General features: G+C 38.6%; 1 non-coding gene across 1 annotated transcript; it reads right to left on the bottom strand.

Moving 5' to 3' along the window:
* Positions 1–3,680: 3,680 nt before the first annotated feature.
* LOC145678212 (5S ribosomal RNA) lies at positions 3,681–3,799 on the bottom strand. The gene has a single exon (XR_014130304.1). It is a non-coding gene; the product is annotated as a 5S ribosomal RNA (ribosomal RNA).
* Between the last annotated feature and the right edge of the window lie 3,146 nt (positions 3,800–6,945).

Raw genomic sequence — 6,945 nt, 5'->3', positions numbered from 1 at the left:
TCTTCGAAAAGCCCTACAAGGTAAGCTTCACTTGCCTCCTGTAAAGCCATGACAGCTGAGCTTTGGAAGCGAAGATCTGTCTTGAAATCTTGTGCAATTTCTCGGACGAGTCGTTGGAAGGGCAGCTTGCGGATGAGCAATTCAGTGCTCTTCTGGTAACGACGAATTTCTCGGAGAGCCACAGTACCAGGCCTGTAACGATGGGGCTTTTTCACTCCACCGGTAGCTGGAGCACTCTTTCTTGCAGCTTTGGTGGCAAGCTGCTTTCGAGGAGCTTTGCCTCCAGTAGATTTCCTAGCTGTCTGCTTGGTACGTGCCATTGCAACTGTCACGACTTGTTTCAAATAATTGCGCGCTGAATGAAGTCAAGTTATATAAAGAGCAAAACCGTTAAATCAAGCTATTTCTCATTGGATAAAGTCAGTCGAAAAGGACAGTTCTCATTGGCTTAGACACGTTTTGTGTTTTTCCTCCGTGCTTTCCCTGCATGATCGAAGGAACAAAACCACGAGTCTTGGGCTGCTTGGGCTTGTATTTCTCGTGTGTGGTGAGCGAAGCAGTAACATATCGAAATGACAGGACGTGGAAAAGGAGGCAAGGGTCTTGGCAAAGGAGGTGCCAAGCGCCACCGTAAAGTTCTTCGTGACAACATCCAGGGTATCACCAAACCCGCTATTAGGCGTCTTGCTCGCCGTGGTGGTGTGAAGCGTATCTCTGGTCTCATTTATGAAGAGACCCGAGGAGTATTGAAAGTATTCCTGGAGAACGTAATCAGAGATGCTGTTACATACACAGAACACGCCAAGAGGAAGACAGTGACAGCTATGGATGTTGTGTATGCCTTGAAGAGGCAAGGAAGAACCCTGTACGGTTTCGGAGGTTAAGTTGGGGTTCCTCCTATTTTGGATATAAAATTGGCATAAACGGCTCTTTTCAGAGCCAACAAATTTATATAAAGGGAAAGATTTACTTTGTGCGATTTTCTGTTAGATTATAAGAATTCGTGTAACTACATTAAAGCCTTTTGATGCACACTAAATTACAGACGTAGAGAGATTAATTTGAGAAAATCATACGTTTTTTTTTACATTATGTACGTTCATGTATACGTATTCATATCATGTAGCAGTATTAATGCTGGAGAAGGGGTTCTGGTTGGAAATTGGCGATTTGTTGGAAGTAGCGAGCATGAGAGATGCGAAACGCAAGTCGGAATTTCTGTTCTGACAGTAGGATGTACGTATAGAGGCTTATACAACTTCTATACTGTGCTGTGAGGGGCGAATAATGCGTTAGAAACCTGAATCTTGTCCTTTATCTTGTTTACGTGGTCTTGGGTTCGATTTCTTTCTTTTGCGGTAGTGTCTATTGTGATTTACATGTAAATTAATGACACTTCGTAGCGGGTTACTAAAATAAAGAGTAATACAAATATGAGATGTAGGTTAATGCATTGTATACTTCACATTATTTACTAAAGAAAGGCAGTAGTTACAAGAAACCTAGGCTCGCTCGTTGGGCACAGTAGCAAATGAGTTCTGAGATCAGAGAATAAGAGTAGTTGCGTATTACAAACCATATACATATAACACATATCACACAAATATGAATATCGACCTTGCAAAGAATAAATCGTACTTAAGTGTGCATTTAATGTCATTACTATGTTGCAAAAGAAATTTAGGAAAGTTTTCTGATCCGCTCTGTTCATGATGTCATTGGGGCATAGTAATGAACAATAATAAATGTCGAGAACATATTGAACAGAGTAATTTCAGCCAAGCCAACGCAAGAGAGAAACATGAGTGCTTTAAGAATGTTGGAAATTCCTTTGTCTAGCATGAAGTACATGAGAATATGTGGTATGAGGTTTTCTTCCATTGCTGAGAATCTGGGCTCGACTGTCCTGTCCTCTGGGTAATATGAGCCCGATGTACGCAAATATCAAAAAAATGTAGCTAGCGACAATACAAAAGGTAATGATCTTATAATTAATAATGTAGTGGGAACTAAGCACATCGCTGTTTGGAGTATTCTAAAGTTAGTGTGACTTCCTATGGGCTTCAATTACGATCGACGACTACACATATACTAATTAATCGAATAGCAGCGAGAATTTCGAATGAAACTAAGCAACTATCTCAGACACTTTTGATGAGTCTGTATATCGAAAACAATTCATTTCAATCGTAAATCTCCTCTATAAAGGGGTTTGTGGCCCTCATAAGGGCCGATTTGTATGAGATATAGGTCTTACATTTATGCCTTCTTCTCAGTTTTCTTGGGCAGAAGTACAGCTTGAATGTTGGGCAAAACACCACCCTGAGCGATTGTAACTCCAGACAACAACTTGTTTAATTCCTCGTCGTTACGGATAGCTAACTGCAGATGACGTGGAATAATCCTAGTCTTCTTGTTGTCACGAGCAGCGTTGCCTGCCAACTCAAGAACTTCAGCTGCCAGGTATTCCATGACTGCAGCCAAATACACGGGAGCGCCAGCACCAACTCGTTCGGCATAGTTACCCTTTCGCAAAAGACGATGGATTCTGCCTACTGGGAATTGAAGGCCAGCCCTGCTGGAGCGGGACTTGCTCTTTCCCTTGACTTTTCCACCTTTGCCGCGACCAGACATTGTTCAATATTCTTTCGTAATAAGATGAGAGGAAAAATTGCGGCCTCCCATGAATCAAGTCAGTTTTGTTACTACTTCAAGCGTGCACCCGAGTGCATCAAATGAAAAGCAAGGCAGTTGGCGCGAATTGAAACACGTACTGTAATTTAAATGAAGTCGATAAATCGGCGGACACATCTAATTTTGCTGAACGAGTGAGTCATCATGCCACCAAAAACTAGCGGAAAGGCTGCAAAGAAGGCTGGTAAAGCCCAAAAGAATATCTCCAAGGGAGATAAGAAGAAGAAGAGGAGGAGGAAGGAGAGCTATGCCATTTACATCTACAAAGTTTTGAAGCAAGTGCATCCTGACACTGGCATATCTAGCAAAGCTATGAGTATCATGAACAGCTTTGTTAATGACATCTTCGAGCGTATTGCTGCTGAAGCTTCTCGTTTGGCCCATTACAATAAGCGGTCAACTATCACCAGCCGGGAAATCCAAACAGCTGTGCGCCTTCTTTTGCCTGGTGAACTTGCCAAGCACGCTGTAAGTGAGGGTACGAAGGCTGTTACCAAGTACACAAGCTCTAAGTAAAAATCTTCTTCAAGATTTTTCATTTCAAACGGTCCTTGTCAGGACCAACACATTATTCGAAAGAGTTAAATCACGAAATTTGCTTCATTCTGTTATGTAGAAACACCTTGAAATCCAATTTCTATATGCTGTTAGTAAAAAGTAAAGCACATAGCGGAGATGTGTCGTGCTTGTATACGAAAGGCATTTACTCGCCGGAGATCTACACTTAGTCATAATAATTTACTTTTAAAAAGTGGTAATACATTCCGTGTTAAGTATAGTAGTAGGTGCACACGGATCGGAAATCAGGTTATTTTAATGTGCCGTGCAAATAAACAGGCTGTTAGTGTAAGAAATAGTGGGTATAACGCTTAGAATATCGATTAATCGCTATGAAATAATGTTGATAAATTATCTCTTGAAAGTACTATAAAATTAATGTTTCTAGTATTTTCGTACTTGAAGGATAATGAAATTTGAAAAAGAGATGCCAACAGCACCTGGTGTTCCCAGGCGGTCACCCATCCAAGTACTGACCAGGCCCGATGCTGCTTGACTTCGGTGATCGGACGAGAACCGGTATATTCAGCATGGTATGGCCGTTGGCAACTACCTTTTCTTCAATGTCCTGTTAAGGAAGTATGTTTTAAGTAAGAATTGACATTATTAACTATAAAGGCAAGCATATTAACGTCGTTAACATTACTTGGAATATACTAATATTCGAATAAATATTTGAATGTTCGAATGATGAGTGATTCGGATGTTCATAGTGCCACTATGTCCTATCGAGTTTACTATCACGAACCACGTATGAAATTGTATATAAATAAATAAAAATAAATCCTTTATTAAGTATTGATTACAGGAAAAAGGCAAACTTACATTCTTTAATGTACACAATGAAATGTATGAAAGATATTTTTAAGATATGTTTCACTTACCCTTTATAACGCAAGGTAGTTTTCAGTGTAGCATCCTCTTCAGCTGCGAGATAACGTAAGGCAGATGATCATTCAGTCGTGAAGCACTAAAATGTAATATACATTTTAACTATTATCGATAAGAATTATTTACTGCAGGGATGCAAATAAAGTGAGGCAAATTAGTAAATAAAAACCGATACTGTAACTGATAATGTAATTACGTATCTGTATTAGTTGTATATACAGTAATCGCACGATTATCCGCGGAGTTGGATGTTGGCATAATCGCGCATAATCAGCAGTATGAGCAGAAAAGGGAAATGAAATGAAATCTTTAGATTTACGTCGCATACTTATACCGGTTACGCTAAAGGAGACGGTGATGATGAGTACTGAATGAAGAAAGTGGGAGGAAACGGGAGAAACCCGAGAAAACCCATGAGCACGGTCTTTATGCACGACAAAGTTCACACGGCACGAGCTGGGATTGAACCAGGGACCCCAAGCACCGGAGGCCAAAAAAGGGACAAAAAGTCTTTCGTGCAACTTTCGTTTTCGGTAAAAAGTTTACACATAATTTAGAAAGAGTAGTTTTCTGGTCTTTTTATTTCACAAGTTGGTTCATGTCTATATTTTTTACATGCATAAAAAATTTTTCAACTCCCTTGCTTAGTTCCTGTTAAAGACCTCTACCTCTGATTGTATTTTTTGCACATATTCTTATTGTTTTCAGACAACATTTCTAAGAGCGTAATTTATCGTCAGCAAGAAAAGAAAAGGAAAGCCTCGGATAGTGGAATGTGTACTGTATATATATATATATATATATATATATTATATATATATATATATATATATATATATATATATATATACGTATTAGTATATAGTTTTATTTTATACGTCTCCTATTATTACACAATGTGCAGATATTGTGAAAGCGCAAGTAAATATGTATAACTCCCCGTTCTGCACTTAATAACTTGAAAGAAGTTCGGGGAAGGTAGTGTAACAGAAAGTGCAAACAGAAATGAGGGTTTACAGGCATTTAATATTATTCCGTAGTAGTATGATTTTTTGTAAAATATATATATATATATATATATATATATATATATATATATATTATATATATATATATATATATATATATATATATATATATATATATATATATATATATATATATATAAACATACATATTCAATGATATAGTAAGAGGTTAGCAGCACTGATAGAACTGCAGAAAGTACAAAACCGTTAATAAGAAAGAGAGAGAGATGGTGGCCGCTTTTGTGCTTTTCATTGGCTAATTCCGAATTGCGCGCGAATACGTACGAGATTTCTTTCTTTTTCCTCTTCGCAGCCCAGATGTTGCCAATTAGAAGTTTTTAGTACTACATTTGTATGAAAATGTTGCCTTTAAGAAATGTGGTTTGCATACGGAGAAAAGAGCAAAATGAATATTTATCTTAGTGGGCATGAAAAAAGACGAAACATTTTGCAAGATGGACACACGAACTTCCTTAATGCAGGCGTTCAGTACATTATTGTAAAGAAAAAAACACTAAAAAGAATTACTTCAATATCCCTAGCAACATTCAACAATTCATAGAGAAAATCTTTATTTTGAGAACAATGGAAAACTATGTAATTGTAGATAACTACTAAATTTAATGATTAAGGAAAACGTTTAGGCCCGGCCCTTCAGAAAGAAAGTGCACAGAATTTTCTCTCATGGAAGCAATTGCAAAATCAACATTTTGTTTGCAGTTATAATTAGAGGATCTATATACAGGGTGTTCGAAAAAGAATGTATCCTCTTGAAAGAAAATATTCTCTGGGCCCCTAATCCTTTATATACCGAAAGGAAGTTTGTATAGCATTTTTTCTTACCTTCGTTAGAAGAATTGAAAGTGACTACTATCGTGACACGGGAGATATTTGATCGATAGTCGAATTACTCCCATGCTCGAATGAACACGTCTCTTGTAAGGAGAGGAAAGGCTTCTGTGATCCGCTATCGCAGCTGTGTCATATCTGCAGAGAATGTTAGGACACAAACGTGATCTTTGAGAGCCTCGTGAAAAGAAGTCGCATAGTATCATGTGTGGAGACATCGGGGCCATCTGAAGAACGCTTCATCATTAGGACCAAGGGCGAGTTACGAAACACTCTGGGATATATTTATTAACATAACTTCTCGTCATTCTGCAAGTGTGGTGGAGCTCCATCCTATTGGAAAAGGAAACCTCGGGAGCCCTCTTCATGTGTAGGTATCGTTCACATCTGAAGCATGTGAAGATAGATTACTGTACTATCGTGTACCTAAAATCATTTTCTACGAATACGAACATGTCTACACTGAAGGCAGTGCAGCTCTTTTTCTCTTTTTTTTTTGGTCATGTATTGTAACGCGGGGCAATGCACACAATAACATGTAATGTTGTGTATCATCATAAAGGGCCAGGGCGATGATTGGATCTTGATGGACGTGGAGAACTGATAGGTGATGTGAGTGGTATTGTGATCTATGGTTGTATGTTTACTGATGAATGCATAAGGAGAGGTGAAGGGGTTGCCTTTTTTTTTATGTCGATCGGCAGGGAAGCGATTGGGAAACTTTTGACTTTGTTTTTCAACCGAATATATTGATTGAATAGGTCGCCGACAATTTTACGGGGCGTCACGTCGTTGCCTTTTTCATGTCGATCGCGAGCGAAGCGAGCGTTTTTTTTTTTTTTTTTTTTTACCGACAATATGTATTGAATCGGTTGCCAACACCTTTAGGGGCGCGTCACGTCCTTCTTTCTGTGCTGATCGCGAG

This window comes from Thermobia domestica, unplaced genomic scaffold (genome assembly GCF_964235325.1).
Source record: "Thermobia domestica unplaced genomic scaffold, izTheDome1.hap1.1 HAP1_SCAFFOLD_2081, whole genome shotgun sequence".
NCBI classification, from domain to species: domain Eukaryota; kingdom Metazoa; phylum Arthropoda; class Insecta; order Zygentoma; family Lepismatidae; genus Thermobia; species Thermobia domestica.
The sequence above is the reverse complement of the archived record's forward strand: the minus strand, read 5'-3'. Positions and strand labels throughout refer to the sequence as shown.